The following is a 27,615-nucleotide window of genomic DNA, read 5'->3' as shown; positions in this document are numbered from 1 at the left end:
TGGACTCTCCTTGTGGATTTGGGATTTCAAAGAACGCACAGTTCTTTGCGGTGCTTTTGCCAGCTTGAGTCTTTTCAGTTTTCTAGCGAGAGGCTGAGTGCTTCCATCCTCATGTGAAGCTGAACCACTAGCCATGAACATAGGCCAGGGCCTCAGCCGTTCCTTGCCACTCCGTGTGGTAAATGGCATATTGGCAAGTTTACGCTTCTCCTCCGACAATTTTATTTTAGGTTTTGGAGTCCTTTTTTTTCTGATATTTGGTGTTTTGGATTTGACATGCTCTGTACTATGACATTGGGCATCGGCCTTGGCAGACGACGTTGCTGGCATTTCATCGTCTCGGCCATGACTAGTGGCAGCAGCTTCAGCACGAGGTGGAAGTGGATCTTGATCTTTCCCTAATTTTGGAACCTCAACTTTTTTGTTCTCCATATTTTATAGGCAGAACTAAAAGGCACCTCAGGTAAACAATGGAGATGGATGGATTGGATACTAGTATACAATTATGGACGGACTGCCACGGTTAGGTGGTATAAAAAAACCACGGTTAGGTGGTATATAATACAATTATGGATGGACGGACTGCCTGCCGAGTGCCGACACAGAGGTAGCCACAGCCGTGAACTACCGCACTGTACACTGGTTGATAAAGAGATAGTAGTATACTCGTAACAACTAGTATGACGACGGTATAAAGAATGAAAAAAAAACCACGGTTAGGTGGTATATATTATAATACAATTATGGTTGGACGGACTGCCTGCCGAGTGCCGACACAGAGGTAGCCACAGCCGTGAACTACCGCACTGTACACTGGTTGATAAAGAGATAGTAGTATACTCGTAACAACTAGTATGACGACGGTATAAAGAATGAAAAAAAAAACACGGTTAGGTGGTATATAATACAATTATGGTTGGACGGACTGCCTGCCGAGTGCCGACACAGAGGTAGCCACAGCCGTGAACTACCGCACTGTACACTGGTTGATAAAGAGATAGTAGTATACTCGTAACAACTAGTATGACGACGGTATAAAGAATGAAAAAAAAACCACGGTTAGGTGGTATATATTATAATACAATTATGGTTGGACGGACTGCCTGCCGAGTGCCGACACAGAGGTAGCCACAGCCGTGAACTACCGCACTGTACACTGGTTGATAAAGAGATAGTAGTATACTCGTAACAACTAGTATGACGACGGTATAAAGAATGAAAAAAAAACCACGGTTAGGTGGTATATATTATAATACAATTATGGATGGACGGACTGCCTGCCGAGTGCCGACACAGAGGTAGCCACAGCCGTGAACTACCGCACTGTACACTGGTTGATAAAGAGATAGTAGTATACTCGTAACAACTAGTATGACGACGGTATAAAGAATGAAAAAAAAACCACGGTTAGGTGGTATATAATATAATACAATTATGGTTGGACGGACTGCCTGCCGAGTGCCGACACAGAGGTAGCCACAGCCGTGAACTACCGCACTGTACACTGGTTGATAAAGAGATAGTAGTATACTCGTAACAACTAGTATGACGACGGTATAAAGAATGAAAAAAAAACCACGGTTAGGTGGTATATATTATAATACAATTATGGATGGACGGACAGCCTGCCGAGTGCCGACACAGAGGTAGCCACAGCCGTGAACTACCGCACTGTACACTGGTTGATAAAGAGATAGTAGTATACTCGTAACAACTAGTATGACGACGGTATAAAGAATGAAAAAAAAAACACGGTTAGGTGGTATATAATACAATTATGGTTGGACGGACTGCCTGCCGAGTGCCGACACAGAGGTAGCCACAGCCGTGAACTACCGCACTGTACACTGGTTGATAAAGATATAGTAGTATACTCGTAACAACTAGTATGACGACGGTATAAAGAATGAAAAAAAAAACCACGGTTAGGTGGTATATATTATAATACAATTATGGATGGACGGACTGCCTGCCGAGTGCCGACACAGAGGTAGCCACAGCCGTGAACTACCGCACTGTACTGTGTCTGCTGCTAATATAGACTGGTTGATAAAGAGATAGTATACAATACTACTAATATACTGGTGGTCAGGCACTGGTCACCACTAGTCACACTGGCAGTGGCACTCCTGCAGCAAAAGTGTGCACTGTTTAATTTTAATATAATATTATTTATCATGTACTCCTGGCTCCTGCTATAACAACCTGCAGTGCTCCCCAGTCTCCCCCACAATTATAAGCTTTATATACAATACATTGATGTGCAGCACACTGGGCTGAGCAGTGCACACAGACTGAGTCACTGTGTGACTGTGTATCGTTTTTTTCAGGCAGAGAACGGATATATTAAATAAAACAAACAACTGCACTGTCTCTGGTGGTCACTGGTCACTGTGGTCGTCAGTCACTAAACTCTGTCTGCACTCTCTTCTAATCTACAGTATCACAGCAATCTCTCTCTCTCTCTCTCTTCTAAATCTAATCTAAATGGAGAGGACGCCAGCCACGTCCTCTCCCTATCAATCTCAATGCACGTGTGAAAATGGCGGCGACGCGCGGCTCCTTATATAGAATCCGAGTCTCGCGAGAATCCGACAGCGTCATGATGACGTTCGGGCGCGCTCGGGTTAACCGAGCAAGGCGGGAAGATCCGAGTCGCTCGGACCCGTGAAAAAAAAAGTGAAGCTCGTGCGGGTTCGGATTCAAAGAAACCGAACCCGCTCATCTCTAGTATGAATTTCAGATGTTGTACTCTACAGCTATTCTGTTGCTGCCCCTACAGAACAGAACTCTGCAAATGTATCACCAGAACTTCACACTTCCTATGAGATGGACAAAGTTGGACAAAGAAAATCATTAAACACATTTTGTATTTCAACTTCTCAACTCATCTTACTCATGGATCATAATTTTTCCACTTCCTAATTGATAGCTATAGATTGAGATATTGTAGTGTGTGCAGTGGCGAATTTCCCATTAGGCACGTGCCTAGGGGCGGCACTTATTTGGGGTTGGCACTTGGATGCTTGTGTTGGTAATGGCAGAACAAAAAGTACCAGTAACTGCAAAATACTTCTACTGTACTGAACCATAATGAATGTATTGTAAATAGGTAAGACATACACATAATTCCCCTGTAAGCTGTCCCACTTAGTAAATGTGTACTGTATATATAATAAAAAATAAAAAATGTCATAGTTTGTGGCTTCTTTTTTTATTATTCTATTAAATTGGCTATCATTAAATGAGGGTTTATAACCAATCAACAAAAATAATAAAATTAGGCAATAAGGGTGCGGCCGTTACTGTTGTGCGTAGGGGCGCCTTCACCCCTATATCCTCCCCTGAGTGTGTGCCATTCTTACGTCTTCAATCAAGTGTACAGATGGGTCCACGTTTATCTTGACCTTTAATAGGATTAACTGAGACTGGCCAGTCGGACTTAATCCCCTGCTGTAATGACTTAATCCCCTGCTGTATTGTTCTCTGCATTGTATTGCAGTTGAGAACAATAGATGAAGGGTTTATGCTAAAAAGTCATGTTGTGCCTAGGCGCAGAAAACTAGTCAAGATAACCGTGGACCCATCGGTATGTGCATTGAAACTAAAAAGTAAGATTTAGGCTTCAAATAAAAATAAATAATGTATAAAAATAGATTAAATTTATTTTTAAAATGAAAAGAGTTTTAATATTGAGCTTAAAAAAATAGCTCTTTTTAGTTGATTAGATATTGTCATGGTGAATTCCATTTCCATGAAAATACACAGTACAAAGGGGGTAATTCTGAGTTGATCGCAGCAGCAAGTTTGTTAGCAATTGGGCAAAACCATGTGCACTGCGGGGGGGCAGATATAACATTTGCAAAGAGAGTTAGATTTGGGTGTGTTATTTCGTTTCTGTGCAGGGTAAATACTGCCTGCTTTATTTTTACTCTGCAATTTAGATTTCAGTTTGAATACATCCCACTCAAATCTAACTCTCTCTGCACATGTTATATCTGCCCCTCCTGCAGCGCACATAGGGGGTCATTCAGAGTTGTTCGCTCGTTGACGATTTTTGCTATGCTGCGATTTGTTGACATGCAGGGCGCATGCGCTTAGTTATTTAACTAAAAACTTAGTAGATTTGCTGTGGATCCTTCGGCGCTTTTCAGTCGCTCTGCTGATCGGTGAATGATTGACAGGAAACGGGCATTTCTGGGTGGTAACTGAGCGTTTTCCGGGAGTGTGCTAAAAAATGAAGGCATCACAGGGAAAAACGCGGGAGTGTCTGGAGAAACGGGGGAGTGGCTGGCCAAACGCAGGGCGTGTTTGTGACGTCAAACCAGGAACTAAACGGACTGAGCTGATCGCAATCTGTGAGTAGGTCTGGAGCTACTCAGAAACTGCAAAGAATTAATTAGTAGCATTTCTGCTAATCTTTCGTTCGCAATTCTGCTAAGATAAAATACACTCCCAAAGGGCGGCGGCCTAGCGTGTGCAATGCTGCTAAAAGCAGCTAGTGAGCGAACAACTCAGAATGAGGGCCCTGGTTTTTCCCAACTGCTAACAAATTTGCTGCTGCGATCAACTCAGAATTAGGCCCAAAATAATAATATTCTATAAATGTGTGATTATATCTACTTCTGAAGTAGTATAACCAGCAGTGTACTATTTACTATACATTACTTTAATAGGTTTTTTTTTAGCTTTTTTATGATTCCAATCAGTGAGAAGACGAGCCAGATGTCCTGTTACACACATATTGTGCTTCATTATAGATTTTTTTGTTTTGTTTTGTTTAGGGATGAGCAGGTTCAGTTCCCTGAGAACCGAAACCCCCCCCCACCCCCCACCCCCACCCCCCGAACATCACGTCCCTAGCCCAGATACAAGTCTGGCTCGGGTTTTCCCACCAGACTCGGAAACCAGAACGAGGCAAAACATCATCATCCCGCTGTCGGATTTTCACGGGTTTTGGATTCCATATAAGGAGTCGTGCGTTGCCGCCATTTTTACTCCAGTCCTGGAGAGTGTAGCGAAAGAACATGTCTCCTCAGTGTCTGTGCAGGAAAGTGGCATGGCGACCTGCTCTTGTGTATCATTCCAGTGCTGTCTTGTGCTGCATCAGTCCAGTGGTGGTGTCTTGTGCTGCATCAGTCCAGTCACAGTGGTGGTGTCCTGTGCTGCCATAAGTCCAGTGCTGCTGTATAAGTCCAGTCCAGTGGTGGTGTCCTGTGCTGCCATAAGTCCAGTGCTGCTGTATAAGTCCAGTCCAGTGGTGGTGTCCTGTGCTGCCATAAGTCCAGTGGTGGTGTCCTGTGCTGTCATAAGTCCAGTGGTGCTGCCGTATAAGTCCAGTCCAGTAGTGCTGCCACATAAGTCAGTCCATTGGTGCTGCCGTATAAGTCCAGTCTAGTGGTGCTGCCATATAAGTCTATGGGTACTGACGTATAAGTCCAGGGGTACTGCCGTATAAGTCCAGGAGTACTGCCATATAAGTCCAGGAGTACTGCCATATAAGTCCAGCGTTACTGCCGTATAAGTCATGGGGTACTGCCGTATAAGTCCAGTCCAGTGGTGATGCCGTATAAGTCCAGTGGTGCTGTCCTGTGCTGTATATTATATACTCCAAATAAAGGGGTTATTAATATTTAATCCAAATAATTTTTAAAGGTTTGCCCTGTGTGGTGTAGGGGTACTCTCTCCTGTGCCACATATTGTTATATAACAAAAATTTGGAGGATAACATAGGGAAAGATCAAGAACCACTTCCTCCTACTGCTGCTGCTGCCGCTGATGTTGTTGCTGCTGGGAGTCGATCGTCATCCCAGAGGGGAAGTCAGAAGACCACTTGTGCTACTTCAACTAAGCAATTGACTGTCCAACAGTCCTTTGCAAGGAAGATGAAATATGACAGCAGTCATCCTGTTGCAAAGTGGATAACTGAGTCCTTGACAGCTATGTTGGTGTTAGACGTGCATCCGGTATCCGCCATTAGTGCAGTGGGATTTCAAAAATTGATGGAGGTACTGTGTCCCCGGTACCAAATCCCATCTAGATTCCACTTCACTAGGAAAGCAATTCCCGGACTGTACAGGGACATTAAGAAAAGTGTCCTCAGTGTCCTGAAAAATGCACTTGTACGCAGTGTCCACTTAACCACGGACATGTGGACAAGTGAAGCAGGGCAAACTAAGGACTACATGACTGTGACAGCCCACTGTGTAGATGTATTGCCTCCCGCAGCAACAACAGCAGCGGCACCAGTAGCAGAATCTCACAAACGCCAGCTCGTTCATAGGCAGGCTACGCTATGTATCACCGGTTTCCGTAAGAGGCACACCGCTGACAATCTCTTACGGAAACTGAGGGACATCATCACGCAATGGCTTAAGCCACTTAGACTCTCCTGGGGATTTGTGATATCGGACAACGCCACCAATATTGTGCGTGCATTACATCTGGGCAAATTCCAGCAAGTCCCATGAATTGCACAAACAATTAATTTGGTGGTGCAGAATTTTTTTTTAAATGACAGGGGCGTCAAGGAGAAGCTGTTGGTGGCCCAAAAAATTGCAGGCCACTTTCGGCATTCAGTAACTGCATGCCACTCCTACATGGTCAAGGTGTTTGTGCCGACCACTTGGGTCGCTTAACTTAGTCATCCAGCTACCTGATTGCACCTCTTTTTTTTTCTTTGCATGTTGTGCTATTAGGGGTCTAGTTTTTAAAAGTGCCATCCTGTCTTCCACTGCAGTGCCACTCCTAGATGGGCCAGGTGTTTGTGACACACACTTGTGTTGCTTAGCTTAGTCATCCAGCTACCTTGATGCAACCTTTTGGCCTGTGAGGTATTCAGAATAGACTGGAAATGAGTGGAAATTAATGTTATTGGGGTTAATAATAACGTAGGATCAAAATTATCCCCAAATTCTGTAATTTTAGCAGTTTTTATGTTCTTTTTAAAAAATCATCCAGATCCAAAACCAAAACCCGAAAAGGGTGGTTTTGGCAAAACCAATCCAGATCCAAATCACGAGCAGGGATCCAGATCCAAAACCAAAACACAAAACACGAAAAGTGCCCGCCGCACATCTCTAGTTTTGTTTTACAGCTACTAGGAAACTACTGTATATCAAATCATTTTTGCCCATCTCTAAATGGAAGCCAAAAAGCTAACATTGCAGATTTCAAAGGAAACAGTTTAAAACAATGCAAGCATTAAATGTAATTTTAAAAAAAATTGTTAAATTGCTAGAATTATTATTATTATTATTATTATTATTATTATTATTGTTGTTGTCGTTGTTGTGAACCTTCAGAATTTTCTGTATTTTTCTGCAGCGATTTGGCATAAAACTACCTCAGATTTTTACATGAGCCCTAAAAGTAGATAAAGAGAACCAAATCAAACAAATGAGATAAAAAAATATTAGACGTGCTCATTTTTTTTTATTGAAGAAAATGATCCAATATCACATATCTGTGAGAGGCAAAAAGTATGTGAACCTTTAGGCTTTTGAAGGTGAAATTAGAGTAAGGTATTTTCAATCTACAGTATGGAATGACAGTCAAGTGTGAGTGGACAACCTGTCTTTTTAAAAGAACAGGGATCTGGAAAGTCTGATGTTCACAACACATTTGTGGAAGTGTATCATGCCACGAACAAAGGAGAATTCTGAGGACCTTAGAAGAAGAGTTGTTGATTCTTATCAGACTGGAAAAGGTTACAAAACTATCTCTAAAAAGTTTTGACTCCACCAATCAACAGTCAGGCAGATTGTGCACAAATGGAGAAAATTCTAGACCATTATTACCCTCCCCAGGAGTGGTCGACCAACAAAGTTCACCCCAAGAGCAAGGCGACTAATAGTTCACAATTCACAGAGGAACCCAAGGTAACCTCTACGCAACTAAAGGTCTTTCTTACATTAGCTAATGTGAGAAAGTAGGGCACTGAACAACAATGGTGTGCATGGCAGGATTGCAAGGAAAAAGCCGCTGTTCTCCAAAAAGAACATTGCTTCCCATCTGCAGTTTGCTGAAGATCACCTGGACAAGCCAGAAGGATATTGGAATGATGTTTTGTGGACAGAGGAGTCAAAAATAGAGCTTTTTGGATTAAAGGAGAGGCATTATGTTTTGAGAAAGGAGAATACTGCATTCCATCATGAAAACCTCATACCATCTGTGAAACATGGTGGCGGGGGTATCATGATTTGGGCCTGTTTAGCTGCATCTGGCCCAGGACGACTTGCCATCATTAATGGGACAATGATGTCAGGAGATCTGTCCATGAGCTGCATCTCAAAAGAACGTGGATCATGCAGCAAGACAACCACCCAAAGCACACAAGTCATTAGTAAAGTTTTGTAATGGCCAATTCAAAGTCTTGACCTTAATCCATAGGTCTGCAAACTCGGTCCTCATTACCCCACACAATGCATGTTTTACAGGTAACCCAGCAGGTGCACAGGTGTATTAATTACTCACAGACACATTTTAAAAGGTCCGCAGGTGGAGTTAATTATTTCACTTGTGATTCTGTGAGGAGACCTGCAAAACATGCACTGTGTGGGGTAATGAGGACCGAGTTTGCAGCCCTATGTCTTAATCCAATCCCTAAAGCAAGCAGTTCATGGGAGGAAACCCACTAACATAACAGAGTTGAAGCTGTTTTGCATGGAGGAGTAGAGTAAAATTCCTCCAGGCTGATGTTCAGGACTAATCAACAATTACCGTAAAGGTTTACATGCAGTTATTGCTGCACAAGGGAGTCACACCAGATACTGAAAGCAAAGGTTCAAATACTTTTGTCACTCACAGATATGTGATAGCGGATTATTTTCCTTTTTGTGTCGTTTGTTTGGTCTGGGTCTCTTTATCTACTTTTATAACTTTTATGATGAAAATCTGAAGTAGTTTTAGGCCACAATGCAGCAGAAATATAGAAAATTATGAAGGTTCACAAACTTTCAAGCACCACTTATTATTATTATTATTATTATTATTATTATTATTATTAATATTATTATTATACATGTTTTGTATCTTCCTTTATAGCATATTCAATAGTCTGATTATTTTTTGTAATTTTACTTGCATATGTCATTTATTACTTCTGCCACGAAAAGCTCAGAATATTTTGAGCTCAGCGAAACTGGTAAGTACTAAGAAGGTGAAAAGGTTCCGCGATCACACCATCTCCCCTTGTGCATTTACCATTTCCTAATACACTTGTGTCTAGCTTTCTAAGTTTGGTTACTGATTGCAAAGATACAGTGCATACGGAAAGTACAGTATTCACAGTGCTTCACTTTTTCCACATTTTGTTATGTTACAGCCTTAATCCAAACTGGAATAAATTTATTTTTTTCTCAAAATTCTACACACAATACCTCATAATGACAATGTAAAAAAAAGTAGTATTTTTTTAGATTTTAGTAAATTTATTAAAAATAAAAAACTAAGAAATCACATGTATTTACAGTAAGTATTCAAAGCCTTTGCTCAATACTTTGTTGATGCACCTTTGGCAGCAATTACAGCCTCAAATCTTTTTGAATATGATGCCACAAGCTTGGTACACCTATCTTTGGGCAGTTTTGCCCATTCCTCTTTGCAGCACCTCTGAAGCTTCATCAGGTTGGATGGGAAGCGTCAGTACACAGCCATTTTCAGAGCTCTCCAGAGATATTCAATAGGATTCAAGTCTGGGCTCTGGCTGGGACACTCAAGGACGTTCACATAGTTGTCCTGAAGCCACTCCTTTGATATCTTTGTTGTGTGCTTACGGTCGTTGTCCTGCTGAAAGATGAACCGTCGCCCCAGTCTGAGGTCAAGAGTGCTCTGGAGCAGGTTTTACAGGATGTCTCTGAACATTGCTGCATTCATCTTTCCCTCTGTCCTGACTAGTCTCCCATTTCCTGCCACTGAAAAACATCCCCACAGCATGATGCTGCCACCACCATGCTTCACTGTAGTGATGATATTTGCCTGGTGATGAGCGGTGCCTGGTTTCCTCAAAACATGATGCCTGGCATTCACGCCAAAGAGGTCAAACTTTGTCTCATCAGACCGGAGAATTTTGTTTCTCATGATCTGAGAGTCCTTCAGGTGCATTTTGGCAAACTCCAGGCGGGCTGCCATGTGCTTTTTACTAAGGAGTGGCTTCCGTCTGGCCACTCTACCATACAGGCCTGACTGGTGGATTGCTGAAGAGATGGTTGTCCTTCTGGAAGGTTCCCCTCTCTCCACAGAGGAATGCTGTAGCTCTGATAAAGTGATCATCAGGTTCTTGGTCACCTCCCTGACTAGGGCCCTTCTCCCCTGATCGCTCAGTTTAGATGGCTGTCCAGCTCTAGGTAGAGTCCTGGTGGTTCCAAACTTCTTCTATTTACAGATAATGGAGGACACTGTGCTCATTGAGACCTTCAAAGCAGCAGATATTTTTCTGTACCCTTCCACAGATTTGTGGTCTATAGACAATTGCTTTGACTTTATGCTTTGTTTGTGCTCAGACATGCACTGTCAAGTGTGGGACCTTATATAGACAGGTGGGTGCCTTTCCAAATCATGTCCAATTAACTGAATTTACCACAGGTGGACTCCATTTAAGCTGTAGGAACATCTCAATGATGATTAGTGGAAGCAGGATGCTCCTGATCTCAATTTTGAGCTTCATGGCAAAGGCTGTGAATACTTATGTACATGTGATTTATAAAAAATTGTATTTTTTATAAATTTGCAAAAATACCCCAAAATTTTTTTTTTCACATTGTCATCATGGGGTACTGTATGTAGAATTTTGATGAAAAAAAAAGAATTTATTCCATTTCTGAATAAGGCTGTAACATAACAAAATGTGGAAACAGTGAAGCGCTGTGAATACTTTCCTGATGCACTGTAAATTATCCGATTGGCAGCTTGATATGACACAGCCAGACATGTTGATATATCTAAATTATGTCATTTACAGATAATGCGGGTGTATTTGCATGCAAATCCACTCACGATATATCGTTCGGCGATACGATGAGCGATATCTATCAACCCAGCTCAACTCTCATACGACAGACTAAAAAACATGAAATATGCCCTACCTATATTTGGTTATAGGAAAAGAGTGCAAACATAGATATTCCTTTTTTTATTGGATATATTTAAGTAATACAGTGTACTATAGTTATCTTTTCAATAAAGTGAAAATAAAATATATCCATAATAGTTTTCCTTTAATCTTTCAGTCCCTGAGTGAGGGAATAATCATATGCAATCTATTAGGGGCAGTGCCTTGACATATGCTTGAACACACACTGGAATGATTCCAGTTAAGGGTTGACAACAGCTATAAAGCCAGGTAATGAGATTTCAAGGTCAATCAACAATGATTGAAACATCGTAACAGCTGAACACACAAAGTGCACCTTTATATTTCAAACAGGAAATACATAGAGATTAGATGTATCAAATATGTTATTAAATATACACAAAGATGTTTGGCATTACAAATCGATTTAAAATAAAGTTAAAAGCAGAAGCAAAGTCCCTGATAAATAATGACATACAATCTGCAGGAAACCTTGAGATGACTTGCAGCAAATAATATGTAAACGACTGTGATGTTCAGAAACCAAACAAAGAAAATGTTTCATTAATTATACACTAGAACAGTTACAGACATAACTATTGGAAATTGCTTTAAAGTTAGCTTGCTCTATGAAGTTTAAGTTTTCATTCTAGTATAAAACAATGAAATAACAAAAACAGATGACTAAAGTTTTCAAGACCAGACCATAAGTTATTGTTTCCTGCATTAAAACAGCTATGGAGTTTATACATTATGATTGTATTAAATTATTGAAAAATAAAAAACAAACCTAAAAACATCCACGTAAATATGGAAGGCTAGAAGTATATACAAACTAAGTTTACGCCTTTATTCGGGTGACTCATTCTTTTGTTCCTTACCTGTACAGTATCAGGACCCTGTGATTGCTAATCAATGCTTGTAACTAACTAGCTACAGTACCCTGATTGTGAGCTGCTTGTTTGGAAGTGCTGAGCCTAATGCTAGGTACACACTATACAGTTATCTGGCAGATAATCTGCAAGATCTAGCTGGTTGGAATGAAAATCTGATAATGGACGAGAGTAAATTACAATATACCATTTGCTCCAAAACACTGGAAAACGAACAAAACCTTTTGTTTATATAAATTGGTTAAACCCAATTTTAAGCAACTTGGATGAACGACTGTTTTTCTCTGTTTTGCAGTGTACGGGAGCAAATGGTCAATTGTCATTTGCTCTCAACCATTATCAGATTTTCATTCCAACCAGCTAGATCTGGCAGATTATCAGACAGATAACTGTATAGTGTGTACCTAGAGTTAAGGCCCATATAGACGGGCCAATGCGGGAGAGATGTGTGCTGAGCAAACCTCTCAGCACACATCTCTCCCGCCGCTCAGCACAGCGCGATCTGTGCTGAGCGTGCGGGGGGAGACGGGGGGGGGGGCACTCACTTCACTCAGCGGGTGAAGTGAGCGACCCGCTAGATTGGCCTGCACGGCAGGCCAATCTAGCACCAGCGATAGCGATGCGCGGGGCAGCGCAATTCTATCGCTGTTAGGGCTACACACGGAGCGATCTTGCTGAAAATCTAAGCAATCTAGTCAGATTACTTAGATTATCGCTCCATGTGTACCCCCCTTAAGCAACCTGGTGCTCACAAAGAAGTTCTGCAAGGTGGGATGGACTTCACAGCAGAGAGCTTGCAGGTCACGGCCCCAGACTAGCACAGGATGGGATTGGTGAGAGAAGCTGAAATACTCGCAAACTTCAGAAAGCAATGTAAGATACTCTCATATGAGATAGGCACTGTAGAACAGAGCAAGTGTTACTGCGCAGATGATGCCCCAGGACTGCAAAAGCAGTGTGAGAGAATATGCACAGGAGATTATGCATCTCTCCTGAAGCAGGGCAAGAGTTAAAACACAGATGTAACTGCAGGACTGCAGAAGGATGTGCACTGTAGATTCTGTTGCACTAAATGTTTCATAGACAAAATTCTGAATGATAGCTGTGACATTTCAAATGCAGAAGGACATAACAAGACATTCATAGTTACCATCTTGAGTATTGAAGGCCACCTTCCACTCATTCCCCACAGTTACCCTTATGAGGTATTACACAACACGTAGGTTCAACTTAGTAAAAACATTTGCTCTTTTAGTATGGTCAAAAAGTTTGGTGATGTTGAATAGATGATAGTATTTTTTTTTAAGTGATTAAATTGAGGCCCCTATAACCAATGCATGGCTGAAGGGTAAACTATATCTCTGAGACTGTGACAGTCTCTTTTACAATGAGGAGGGAGAACATTCGGCCTAATTCAGATCTGATTGCCGCAGCAAATTTGTTAGCTAATGGACAAAACCATGTGCACTGCAGGGGGGCAGATATAACATGTGCAGAGAGAGTTAGATTTGGTTGTAGTGTGTTCAAACTGAAATCTAATTTGCAGTATAAAGATAAAGCAGCCAGTATTTACCCTGCACAGAAACAATATAACCCACCCAAATCTAACTCTCTGTGCACATGTTATATCTGCCTCCCCCTGCAGTGCACATGGTTTTGCCCATTAGCTAACAAATTTGCTGCTGCGATCAGATCTGAATTAAGCCCAATGGCTTCTTTATTACCAAAAACATAATGAAAACTCTGTTATTAGGGTGGAACACCTGGTGTAACATTCCCATTATTTAGCGGAGATAAGTCAAACCCCAAGGGAGGTTCAGATGTGTGTTTCAAAGTAAATGTGGGGAATGTTGAAATTAAGGTAAACCTAAAGTAAGGTGGCAGGGTTTTTTTTAAGAACTTTTTTTACATAGTCATCAAATACAGTAATTTGAAATTTCAACTGTTTTGAAGGGCATGGCTAGTTTGAAAACTAATGTGGCCACAATAAATTTGCCAGCATCTACACAATCAACCAGAGTTGACAGGGACATGGAATCAAAGGCATATACCAAGGTCACCAGAATGGAATAGCTAGAAGAGTGATAAACTATTCATAATCTGGCATCTCTTAAATCAATTAGAAATAGTAATTTCCTTAGATCTTAGGGCATACTGGAAGTAAATTATCAAAACAATTACAGTGTAAACAAATCTTCTCTCCTGCTCCTTAGGTACCAGATGAGAGAATCCCAATTATGAGGGTTTGTCCAAAGGAGAAGGGGCATAAAACTATGGTGCAATCCTGTTTATGCTTCTCTAGAATCCCCTCTCTAAAAATAAACTTGATTGACCTCTTTTTCTTCTCCAGATGACCAGTCAATGACAGATGACAGTACCTTCTGTGTAAGTTTCCACTCAGAGACAATGCTGGAGCAGAGAGAGAGAGTTAAATCACAGGTTTAATTGCAGGACTGCAAGAGCAGTGTGAGACTATGGGGGTCATTCCGAGTTGATCATAGCTGTGCTAAATTTAGCACAGCTACGATCAGGGACACAGACATGTGGGGGAGATGCCCAGCACAGGGCTATCCCACCCCGCATGCGTGTCTGTCCTCCCCCCCCGCACAAGTACAAAAGCATCGCACAGCAGCGATGCTTTTGTACTTGTGGCTTTACTCCTGGCCAGCGCAGCTCTTGTGGCTGGCTGGGAGTTGGTCGTCGCTGCTCCTGGTCGCAGCAGCTGTGTGTGTCGCTGCGGCCCGCCCCCCCGCACGGTCCGGCCATGCCTGCGTTGGCCGGACCGCGCCTTCATAACGACGGCTAAATGCTGCCGTGCCGCCCCCTCCCGCCCAGCGACGGCCTCTGCCTGTCAATCAGGCACAGGCGATCGCAGGGAAACGACGGCCTTCAGCCGTTCGGCATGCACTGGCGCATGCGCCATTCCGACCCGATCGCTGTGTTGCGATAAACTGCAGTGAGCGATCAGGTCGGAATGACCCCCTATGCACAAAGAGATGCTGCAGTCAAAACACTTGGCTATCCACAAGGAAATTCCAGGAAGGGAACCAAATACAATGGACGTTCTGGAAAGCCAGGAACCTAATACTGCACTAAAGATTCAGAGAGTCACGCTGAACACTGGAGATATCCAGGAATAAGGATCCATTGATCCACCAACCATGAAGGTTAGATGAAGTCCAGACAAAGAGGGGGTGTACATGAGTCATTTAAATTGGCTGCATCTGAAGAACCTACCTAGGATACAATGGCATCACTCAACTGATCGCAAGTTCAGGAATGGGTTTGCTCGCTACAAAGTGAAAGTGAGTCCAAGATGACTGTGCCCATGAATCACCACCACCATGTGGGAGGTCCAGGCAGCTGCCTGACAAGGAGCATGGAGAAATGCCACTTGACAAACTCTGCTGTGGGAAAAGGAATGACCAGTGACTGACCGGACCTGGTAAGTAGGAGCCATGATCTTGCAGTCTGTGACATACAGTATGTTTGTTGCCTAAAGTAAACAGTAAAAAAGAATAAAAGAATTAATGAAGAAATGAAAAGTAACACTGTGCTGGTTGTACATGCATGATGTAAGCAGCACCTATTTTTTTGCCACCATAACATTTCTGATATCCAGCTCCCTAAAATGCTTTTTTACAGAAATCACTTTGTAGAGTTGCTGTGAACATCAATGATATCAGGATAAAGTTAAAAGAAGGGTTACATCTGATGCAGAGCTGGCCCTAGACATAGGCAAACTAGACAAATGCCTAGAGCATTTGATATGCCATGGGGCACAAGCAGCTTCTTCTGATTAAAATGATATGCGACATGCCTATATTCTGTGTGTGACTGCGGCTGTAATTTGAATTGAGGGTACTATTGTGTGGCCATGCCCCTTCCCAGCAAGAACATGATCCCTTAAAGAGCTGTGTCCCAAATGTGTGCACTATTCCTATTTAAAATATAGGGGGTAGGAACACCAAAATGAGGACTGCTATGACTGAGGGGTGATGTTGCTGGGAATGGGGTGCAGGGTCAGAGGCGAAACTAGCAGTGGTGCTAGGGGCACCAACCAAATTCTTGCCTAGGGCATCATATTGGTTGAGGCCGGCTCTGATCTGATGGATCAAAGATGGATTTTAAGTATCCACTGTATTAACATACAGTCAATTGCACAAACAGAATAGTGAATAATAGTGAATAATAGTGCAGTTTATTGAGATTCACAAATGTGATACTGTACATGGAAAAAAACTGCAAAAAGTAATCTAACACAGCAAACCATACTTACATAGTCTAGTCTCCCAGAAGGTGTCCTGAGAGTCCTGTAATTCTGGTAGCGCTCACCTGCTTGACCCTTTCCTGAGCAGCCAACTTAAGTGTGCGCAAACTAGAATAGAATAGGGTCAATCGATCCCTTTGGCGCATGGGAAATGGCCATGAGCATTGTAACAATCAAGTAACTTTCCTATATCGAAAAAATTAGTTTTCTTTGCGTACCCCCACTCAAGGTATCTTTGTTCTTCTAAATGTAAAGATACTACAATCCTTGAAATCTTAGTTCCTAAAGGATAAACTTGGGTATCGTACCCCAACTCACACGGCACTAGAAGTGTAGACTCCTATCAAGGTTTCTTTTCACTGTTCACAGATGTGGTTCCTGATGTATATTCTGATCAAGGATAGCCTCATACAAATGTAAGAAATAAAAAGAAAAACAACCAATGTGTAGTATAGCTTCTTTCACATGTGGAATACGTTAATATGGAACAGTTTCCAAGTTTCAAACACACCCAGGAAGGTTAAAATGTGTATGTGGTTATCTCCTTCCTAGGGCACTTGGTCTTTCTATACAATAATGTGCGTACCCCTGACTCACACAATGGGTAACTGGATAACTCCTATCAAGGTATCTTTCACTCATCAGATGTATCTCAATTCTATAAGCAAGTCTCCAATATCAATGTATGTGCATACCCCCACTCACACTGTTAGGGAGCAGACCACCCACATAAAGGTATCTTTGTTCTTCTAAATATAGGTGAAGTTTAGAGGTATTATAAAAGATGAACCTGGGTATCATACCCCAACTCACACGGCAATCGAAGTGTAAACTCCCATAAATGTTTCTTTCAGCCATAAATAGTGGGACAACTACTTTAAGGGTATTTCTCACTAGCCAGCCGTATCCACCGGGCGTACCCCAATTCACAAGTAGGTCCACAGCATTAATCTCATCAAGGTATCTTTGCTGGATCCCTTTGTCACAAATATATTTCTAGCCACAAAGAGCTCTTGATCTCCAAAAAATATAGATTTTATTCGTTCCTCAAAAGGCACATGTACATAAATCCAAAAACATATATATGTACAAAAAAAAACAATACAAAGTCATTAAAAATGTATTTATTTTTTTCCCAAGGAAACTGATTAATTCCAGCATAAAACGAACTTAAAATCAAATAATCCAAAAATGATCACTGTTAAAAAATGGCTACTCACACAGCAGTCTGTCGACGCGTTTCGGTCCTTGGACCTTTGTCAAGACATGACCTGCTGTGTGGGAAGCCAGATATTTATGGTACCAGTAGCCAATGGTGTTCTAACAGGAAATTGAGGTGTAGGAAGTGATGTCATTCCATACCCCAAATACATAAATAATTGAAAAACCAATAAATACAGCATGATTCATTATAATCTATTATCTAAGTCCAGTATTAATGTTCTGATATTTCCAGTCCCTCTTAAAATAGTGCTAAATGATTAGTTTAAAACACATTTTATTAGTATACTCGTTTTCATTACCACAATGAATTATGGGCAATGTAGTTCAAATGGAATTGTACATTTTTCCTTTTCTATTCTAAATATTTTGTCATAGCATCAAATTCACTAAATGGATGCTGTGGGAATGACACTGTGTGTTTTGTTATTAACTCTATGTCATATTGTTGTCTACTCCATTAAAAAACATGAAAAAAAAACAGAACAAAAACCGGGTATGATCTTCCGCATTTGTCAGGCGCAGGGTATGTTGGGAAATGTAGTTCCTTCCTGGTAGTTCGCGCATGCGTCCTTATGTCCAGTGTGTCTTGTTACGAGCCCGTACTTCTCAATCTTTTAACAATTTTAACACAGCAGAAAGGTAAGCATGATGAATTCTAGAGGAATCCTATTTGGGTCCCTATCTGTATGTAACATTCTCGCCCCTTTTGTTTCAGATCGTCAGCCGGAACCGGAAATGCTTTCCCGCATTAGTCCATCACGCGGTATTGGGGGAAATGTAGTTCTCCCTTGGTAGTTCGCGCATACGGATGGTGTTATGGGAAATGTAGTTTTTTTCTCATAGTTTGCGCATGTGCAGTCATGAGGAAGCATTCTCCTTGAAAATCCCGGAGTTTTCGCCACCGTGGCTTGTGGGGGGATGTAGTTGTGAGACCCAGGACACCTTCATTATTCATTCTATGGGACCAATTTCCGATGATGTCTTACATCGGGGATTCATTCATATATACTTCAAAGTATTCATGTGACACATCATGCACCGTTAAGGAGATCATGGATAAAACAAAAGATAAAAGAAAAAAGAAAAAAAGGAATTATCTTTAAATCAAAAACAGACACAGTAAAAGATTGTTTTTACATGTCATATCAAAAGATCATAAAGACAGTTTATAAAAACCACTTTTATTCGAAATCTGAGTTGAGACCCTTTGGAGACAAGGTTTTACATTGATATATTAATCTCATTTCAGCCTTTGCTAATGCTGAGGCTATGTTCTTATCCCTCAGACTTGGTTTAATATGTTTGAGGCCATAAAACTCGTTATGTCAGATGGGGAACAGTTATGGTGTTCCTTAAAGTGGGCAGACAGTGAGTGTGTAATTAACCCTTTCTTTACATTTCGAATATGTTCCCCCCAACGGATCTTTAAAGGGCGTGAAGTGCGGCCGATATAAAACAGACCGCAACTGCAGCCGATGGCATACACCACGTTCTTAGTGTCGCATGTAATAAAATCTGAAATTTTGATAATCTGGCTATTAATGCAAATCTCATTAATTTTATTGTCCCCTTTTGTGTTCCTACAGCTCATACAGTTCAAGCATCTATAAAATCCTTTTGATAAAACTTTTGGATGTTTATGGATTACTGATAGAAAACTTGATACCAACTTAGATTTGATGTTTGGTGCTTTCCGGTAAATATATACCGGTTTGTCTGGCATCAATGGGCCAATTACTGGATCTTTTTTTAACAGTTTCCAGTGTCTCCTAAAGATTTTTTCTATTTGTATATGGTGTGTACCATATTCCATGATAAAGGCCCATTCAAATCTCTTCTCTTGTGTAGACTGGGTAGTTTTTTTCTTCAAAAGTTCCTGACGTGGAATAAGGTCTGTATTGATTCTCGCTCTTTCTACATTCTGTTTGGTGTATCCACTTGCTATTAATTTTTCCTCTAAACCCCCAGCTTGAATCTGAAATGTGGTATCATCCGTACAGTTCCTCTTTATGCGTTTATAAGTTCTTTATGCGTTTATAAGTTCTCACATTCTTACGGAATGTGAAAGGTCAGTACTTGAAAAAGGACTGAAATTTGCCCCTAGTCATATTCCCGACACATTTGATATGTATTTGGATGTCCAAAGATTTTTACGAAAATTGACCCTAAAGAAATTCTTTGCAAACCAAGAAAACCTGAATGGGGAATTAGAGTCTTCAACAACCCCATTCAGGCCTAAATCAATTTTTTCCCCAAACATGCAAAAGGTCCGTTCATCGAGACCTTTGGAGCATTAGTTGTGGAGGAACTGGAACAAATTAAGAAGGAGGATAATAAAAGGTCCAACCTTACATTTAAGGAACGGAAGGCTCTACAAGATCTCAAAAGGACACATCCCTTGTCGTAAAGCCAGCAGATAAGGGTGGGGGAGCAGTACTAATGGATGTCACTAAATATGAAGGAGAAATAATGAGGCAATTGAATGATATGACCACATACAGAAGTCTTAGAAACGACCCAACAGATATAACGATCTCAAAACTTAAAACCTTGGTTGATTCCTATGAGAAAAGTGGAACTATCAACACAAAAGAAGCAACATTTTTTTGTGAATGAAACCCCGACAACACCCGTTATTTATGTGCTCCCAAAAGTTCATAAAGATACCAACAACCCCCCGGGGAGGCCCATAATCTCGGGAGTTAACTCCATCACCGCCAATCTGTCTAGATTCATAGACAGCTATTTGCAACCATTAGTGGTAGGTTATAAGTCCCATCTAAAAGACACAAGAAATTTTTTAACCCTTTTGGATAAATTGGAGTGGGAGGATAGCTACACTTTGGTAACCGCCGATGTGTGCTCACTTTACACCATAATTGACCATGTACAAGGGGCAGAAGCGGTAAAATGCTTCTTGGATCTTTCGGACCTGGAGAATAATTTGCAAAAGTTAATTTTGGAAGGGATCAAGTTTATATTAAATAATAACTTCTTTCTATTTAAAGATCAGTTCTATGTGCAAAAAACTGGAACAGCAATGGGCACCAGGTTCGCGCCAAGTTATGCCAACCTGTTTATGGGGGGCATGGGAATTGGACAATATCTGGTCCAACAATTCCTATGGCACGAACCTGGTGACCTATGTACGGTACATAGATGATATATTTTTCATTTGGAAGGGGAACAGCAATACTTTAGAGGATTTCTGTACAGGTCTCAATAACAACAACAGAAACATAAAATTGAGTTTTGAGATCAGTAAGGAACTAATAAACTTTCTGGACATCACGGTTTATATAGAAGCCGGCAAAATGAACACCAGAACCTATACTAAACCCACTGATTCCCAATGCTATATTCCAGCAGACAGCTGTCACCACCAGAATTGGTTACAATCAATTCCGGGAGGTCAATTCAAACGCATAAAGAGGAACTGTACGGATGATGCCACATTTCAGATTCAAGCTGGGGGTTTAGAGGAAAAATTTATAGCAAGTGGATACACAAAACAGAATGTAGAAAGAGCGAGAATCAATACAGACCTTATTCCATGTCAGGAACTTTTGAAGAAAAAAACTAGACAGTCTACACAAGAGAAGAGATTTGAATGGGCCTTTATCACGGAATTTGGTACACACCATATACAAATAGAAAAAATCTTTAGGAGACACTGGAAACTGTTAAAAAAAGATCCAGTAATTGGCCCATTGATGCCAGACAAACCGGTACATATATACCAGAAAGCACCAAACATCAAATCTAAGTTGGTATCAAGTTCTCTATCAGTAATCCATAAACATCCAAAAGTTTTATCAAAAGGATTTTATAGATGCTTGAACTGTATGAGCTGTAGGAACACAAAAGGGGACAATAAAATTAATGAGATTTGCATTAATAGCCAGATTATCAAAATTTCAGATTTTATTACATGCGACACTAAGAACGTGGTGTATGCCATCGGCTGCAGTTGCGGTCTGTTTTATATCGGCCGCACTTCACGCCCTTTAAAGATCCGTTGGGGGGAACATATTTGAAATGTAAAGAAAGGATTAATTACACACTCACTGTCTGCCCACTTTAAGGAACACCATAACTGTTCCCCATCTGACATAACGAGTTTTTATGGCCTCAAACATATTAAACCAAGTCTGAGGGATAAGAACATAGCCTCAGCATTAGCAAAGGCTGAAATGAGATTAATATATCAATGTAAAACCTTGTCCCCAAAGGGTCTCAACTCAGATTTCGAATAAAAGTGGTTTTTATAAACTGTCTTTATGATCTTTTGATATGACATGTAAAAACAATCTTTTACTGTGTCTGTTTTTGATTTAAAGATAATTCCTTTTTTTCTTTTTTCTTTTATCTTTTGTTTTATCCATGATCTCCTTAACGGTGCATGATGTGTCACATGAATACTTTGAAGTATATATGAATGAATCCCCGATGTAAGACATCATCGGAAATTGGTCCCATAGAATGAATAATGAAGGTGTCCTGGGTCTCACAACTACATTCCCCACAAGCCACGGTGGCGAAAACTCCGGGATTTTCAAGGAGAATGCTTCCTCATGACTGCACATGCGCAAACTATGAGAAAAAAACTACATTTCCCATAACACCATCCGTATGCGCGAACTACCAAGGGAGAACTACATTTACCCCAATACCGCGCGACGGACTAATGCGGGAAAGCATTTCCGGTTCCGGCTGACGATCTGAAACAAAAGGGGCGAGAATGTTACATACAGATAGGGACCCAAATAGGATTCCTCTAGAATTCATCATGCTTACCTTTCTGCTGTTTTAAAATTGTTAAAAGATTGAGAAGTACGGGCTCGTAACATGACACACTGGACATAAGGACGCATGCGCGAACTACCAGGAAGGAACTACATTTCCCAACATACCCTGCGCCGGACAAATGCGGAAGATCATACCCGGTTTTTGTTCTGTTTCATGTTTTTTAATGGAGTAGACAACAATATGACATAGAGTTAATAACAAAACACACAGTGTCATTCCCACAGCATCCATTTAGTGAATTTGATGCTATGACAAAATATTTAGAATAGAAAAGGAAAAATGTACAATTCCATTTGAACTACATTGCCCATAATTCATTGTGGTAATGAAAACGAGTATACTAATAAAATGTGTTTTAAACTAATCATTTAGCACTATTTTAAGAGGGACTGGAAATATCGGAACATTAATACTGGACTTAGATAATAGATTATAATGAATCATGCTGCATTTATTGGTTTTTCAATTATTTATGTATTTGGGGTATGGAATGACATCACTTCTTACACCTCAATTTCCTGTTAGAACACCATTGGCTACTGGTACCATAAATATCTGGCTTCCCACACAGCAGGTCATGTCTTGACAAAGGTCCAAGGACCGAAACGCGTCGACAGACTGCTGTGTGAGTAGCCATTTTTTAACAGTGATCATTTTTGGATTATTTGTTGTTAAGTTCGTTTTATGCTGGAATTCATCAGTTTCCTTGGAAAAAAAATAAAAAAATTTTTAATGACTTTGTATTGTTTTTTTTGTACATATATATGTTTTTGGATTTATGTACATGTGCCTTTTGAGGAACGAATAAAATCTATATTTTTTGGAGATCAAGAGCTCTTTGTGGCTAGAAATATATTTGTGACAAAGGGATCCAGCAAAGATACCTTGATGAGATTAATGCTGTGGACCTACTTGTGAATTGGGGTACGCCCGGCGGATACGGATGGCGAGTAAGAAATACCCTTAAAGGAGTTGTCCCACTATTTACGGCTGAAAGAAACATTTATGGGAGTTTACACTTCGATTGCCGTGTGAGTTGGGGTACGATACCCAGGTTCATCTTTTATAATACCTCTAAACTTCACCTATATTTAGAAGAACAAAGATACCTTTATGTGGGTGGTCTGCTCCCTAACAGCGTGAGTGGGGGTACGCACATACATTGATATTGGAAACTTGCTTATAGAATTGAGATACATCTAATGAGTGAAAGATACCTTGATAGGAGTTATCCAGTTACCCATTGTGTGAGTCAGGGGTACGCACATTATTGTATAGAAAGACCAAGTGCCCTAGGAAGGAGATAACCACATACACATTTTAACCTTCCTGGGTGTGTTTGAAACTTGGAAACTGTTCCATATTAACGTATTCCACATGTGAAAGAAGCTATACTACACATTGGTTGTTTTTCTTTTTATTTCTTACATTTGTATGAGGCTATCCTTGATCAGAATATACATCAGGAACCACATCTGTGAACAGTGAAAAGAAACCTTGATAGGAGTCTACACTTCTAGTGCCGTGTGAGTTGGGGTACGATACCCAAGTTTATCCTTTATGAACTAATATTTCAAGGATTGTAGTATCGTTACATTTAGAAGAACAAAGATACCTTGATGTGTGTAACCCACTCTTTAACAGCGTGAGTGGGGGTACGCAAAGAAAACTAATTTTTTCGATATAGGAAAGTTACTTGAATGTTACAATCCTCATTGCCATTTCCCATGCGCCAAAGGGATCGATTGACCCTATTCTATTCTAGTTTGTGTTCATAATCTTGGATGAGGGGTGATATCCAATTGGGTCTATTGTTTCCATAGGCAGCATAGTTTTTTGCGCCAATTTGTGTGGTTTTCAAAACAATTCCTTTTTTGCATTAAGTGTGTGCAAGTATGCAGCAAACTACGACACCAGAACTCAGGAAAACAGTAACCAAAATAATAGTAACAGTTCTGGCTCTGGTTAAATTAAAAATGTAATAACCCAAAAGGAGGGGAAATTGGGGTGTAACCTAAGCACCGGTATGTTCACTGGGTATAGTAGAGTAGGGAATTCCACATACAAGGATAATAATTCCTACATAGGCTAGTTATAACAATACATCAGAGTAGGTGCACCTATGAGTCCTCACAGGAATCTAAGGGGCTAATGCCCAACCTTCAAAAATAGCCCAAGACCATTATTGCTTTGCACACCTCCAGCCGACATTTGGCATTGTGCATGGTGATTAATGGCTTGTATGAGGTTAGCTGGTCATGGAAACCCAATCCACGAAGCTCCCGATAAAGTGTTCATATTGCACTCCAATACAATTTGGAACTTGATAGTGAATATTAGAATCAAAGATAAATTATTTTAATGTGCTATACACTCGAGCACTCAGCAGTTCCATGACTTGTGTGGCTTCATCCTTCACATATGAGCTGTTATTATTCCTAGACAATTCAACGTCACAGTAACAGCACTTATCAGAACCGGAGGGGCTCTATCAGAACAGACATTTCATAAGATGATGTCTTAGAAATATGGCATCCTGTGACAGTGACACTTTAAAGAACACTGAGCTCTTCAGTATACACATTCTACTGTTAAAGTTTGACTATAGAGTTTACATGTCTGTGTGCTTGACTTTGGGGCTGATTCTGATGCACATGGATTACTCTTCATGGGTGCAAATAGTGAGTTTTCACATACAGTGCATGTACCTGAGCAATTTTAAGCAGTTTTATACAATTTGGATCTGTATTTCTGTGACATAGGACATTTTAGGGAAGGAAATGAGTGATGGCAAAGGGATTGCATGGACCCAACATAACTCGTGGGAGTGTCATTAGAGTGTCCTCGGTGTGAATCCATGTGACTTTGAGTCATGTTTATTAGAAAGGGAAGCCTGTTTCTGACAGATCACTTGCACCTATTATGGGGCTGGTTAAAGTGCAGTTAATAATAATGACAGTTGTGTAAGCCAATGTAAAATCAATGGGTGGCAAAGGTTTCTGCTCACATACGCATGATCCCCCACACTTGTTGAACAAATACTCACATTAGCATACTGTATAATAGTAAAAAAAAACTTATGCAGCTGCCTGCAACTACTCACTTTGTCTGAGAATTAGAATCAGCACCGTTATGTTAGTAATAGATGTGGCTGAAATGGTAAAGCACACTAATAAAAATGGATATCCTTAGACCTTTGAGTATGGAATGTATATTGTGATGGAACCACAAAGACAGAGTCCAGTCCAGCTCACTTTATTTCCACCTCAGGCAGGTTACACAGCACATGCAGGTTTTGCAGGTAAGGTTTTACAGATAGTCTTTAAAACAGCAGCACAACAATCCAAGTTCTGGTAAACACAAAAAGTACTGATTCCAAATGGCTGCTAACGTAACCCCAGACCTTTAATCTATCACCTGGCCACTTGCTGGCATCAGGAGTAATGACCTAAAAACACATTTTTAAAGGTAGCAGACAAGTTGTAGTGATTAGCCCAGCAGTGGCTTAGGGGTCTATTAACTAAGCCTTGGATGGAGATGAAGTAGACGGAGATAAAGTACCAGCCAATCAGCTCTTAACAAACATGTCACAGGCTGGGATTGAAAAATGACAGTTAGGAGCTGACTGGCTGGTACTTTATCTCTGAGCACTTTACCTCCATCTAAGGCTTAGTAAATAAACCCCTTACTCAGCTAAGACTCGGACTGGATTCCATCAGACCTATTGCTGTTGCTCCAATCCTGCAAAATCCTGCCATTCCACATTACCTCATGTGGAATCATGCTGTCCCTGCCACAATGTATATTGCAACAATATGGGAAAATTAGCTTGGTAGAGGGGTGTTTTGGTGCAGTGTTTAGGTGCTAAGTCAGAGTCCACACACTAAATGAAATGGTGCTTTACTGTCAGCATAAAATCAGGAACAAAAATAATAAACATCTAGCCCTTACAAGGCAAGAAACTCACTTCTTGATCCCTCGCTATACTTAGGCAGCTAATCTGCAAACACAAAAGTCTCAACGTATTTCAGGGATATGGTCATTAGGTCGACACCACTTACGTCGACAGTCATTAGGTCAACCACTATTGGTAGACATGCATTAGGTTGACAGGGTGATTAGGTCGACATGGTCATTAGGTTGACGGTTCAAAAGGTTGACATGAGTTTTTCACATTTTTTATAATTTTTTTGACTTTTTCATACTTTACGATCCACGTGGACTACAATTGGGAACGGTGAGCTGTGCTGAGTGCAGCGGTAGCAGAGCGAGGCACCTTGACCGAAGCATGGCGCGTGAAGCAAGTCATGCGAGGGGACATGGTGCACTAATTGGGGTTCCCCGTCACTTTACGAAGAAAACGACACAAAAAAAGTAAAATAACTTATGTCGACCTTTTGACCGGTCGACCTAGTACATGTCGACCTAATGACCATTTCGACCTAATGACCCTGTCGACCTAATGCATGTTGACCAATCGTGGTCGACCTAATGACTGTCGACCCAATGACCAATACACGTATTTCAAGACCTGTTTTTCACAGGTATAGAGTCACTGATTCCTTGCAGGTGGCATAGGCTCCGGCCTACTTGCGTTCAGGCTCACTGTCTACCTGCTTCTTTGCAGGTAACACACTCTCCTGTCTGGCTTGGCTGGCTACAATGGTTTCCCAGATAAAAGTGTCAGAGTTTAGAGATCTCCTGGCTTCCCTGCAGGTATGAATCCTTATCAATTGGCTGGCTTCATTCTTCCTGCAGCCCCACCTGGACAGTTTGACTGTGTCAACCAGCAGCCTCACCTGGGCTCTGTGCGCTCTCTCTCTCTCTCTCTCTCTCTCTATATATATATATATATATATAGACATAAAAATGTCTTAAAATTGCTCACAGACCACCACCAGCAGTTTGGAGAGAGGCCCTGTTAGTGGGCCCCCAAAAGATGATTTATACAAACAGATCACCAAAAGCGCTCAGTGTATTGCCTTCAATTATTTCAGATCTTCTCAATTTTCATATATGTTCAGATAAAACGATTCTCCAAGGTGTGGGTTTTCGTATACGGTGTTACCTGCAACAATACCCTCACACCAAATACACCCAAAAGAAAATGGCCAAAGACCTAATTAGGCTTGATACCAAAGATTTTTATTAAAATCACATATTAAAACTTTATACGTTCCCATGAACATAATAAAATACAGCCATGGACATTTGTCGATTTCACCAGGTGGAAAAGTCAAAACACCCTCACCTAAACAAGTGTGAGCTCAACAGGGTGTGACAGTGAATTTGGGCAAGAGACTGTAGCTGATATGCTCAACGCGTTTAGTCAAGGTGACTTCCTCATG

The sequence above is a fragment of the Pseudophryne corroboree genome, chromosome 2 (genome assembly GCF_028390025.1).
Source record: "Pseudophryne corroboree isolate aPseCor3 chromosome 2, aPseCor3.hap2, whole genome shotgun sequence".
Lineage (NCBI taxonomy): Eukaryota > Metazoa > Chordata > Amphibia > Anura > Myobatrachidae > Pseudophryne > Pseudophryne corroboree.
This window is presented reverse-complemented; position numbering follows the sequence as displayed.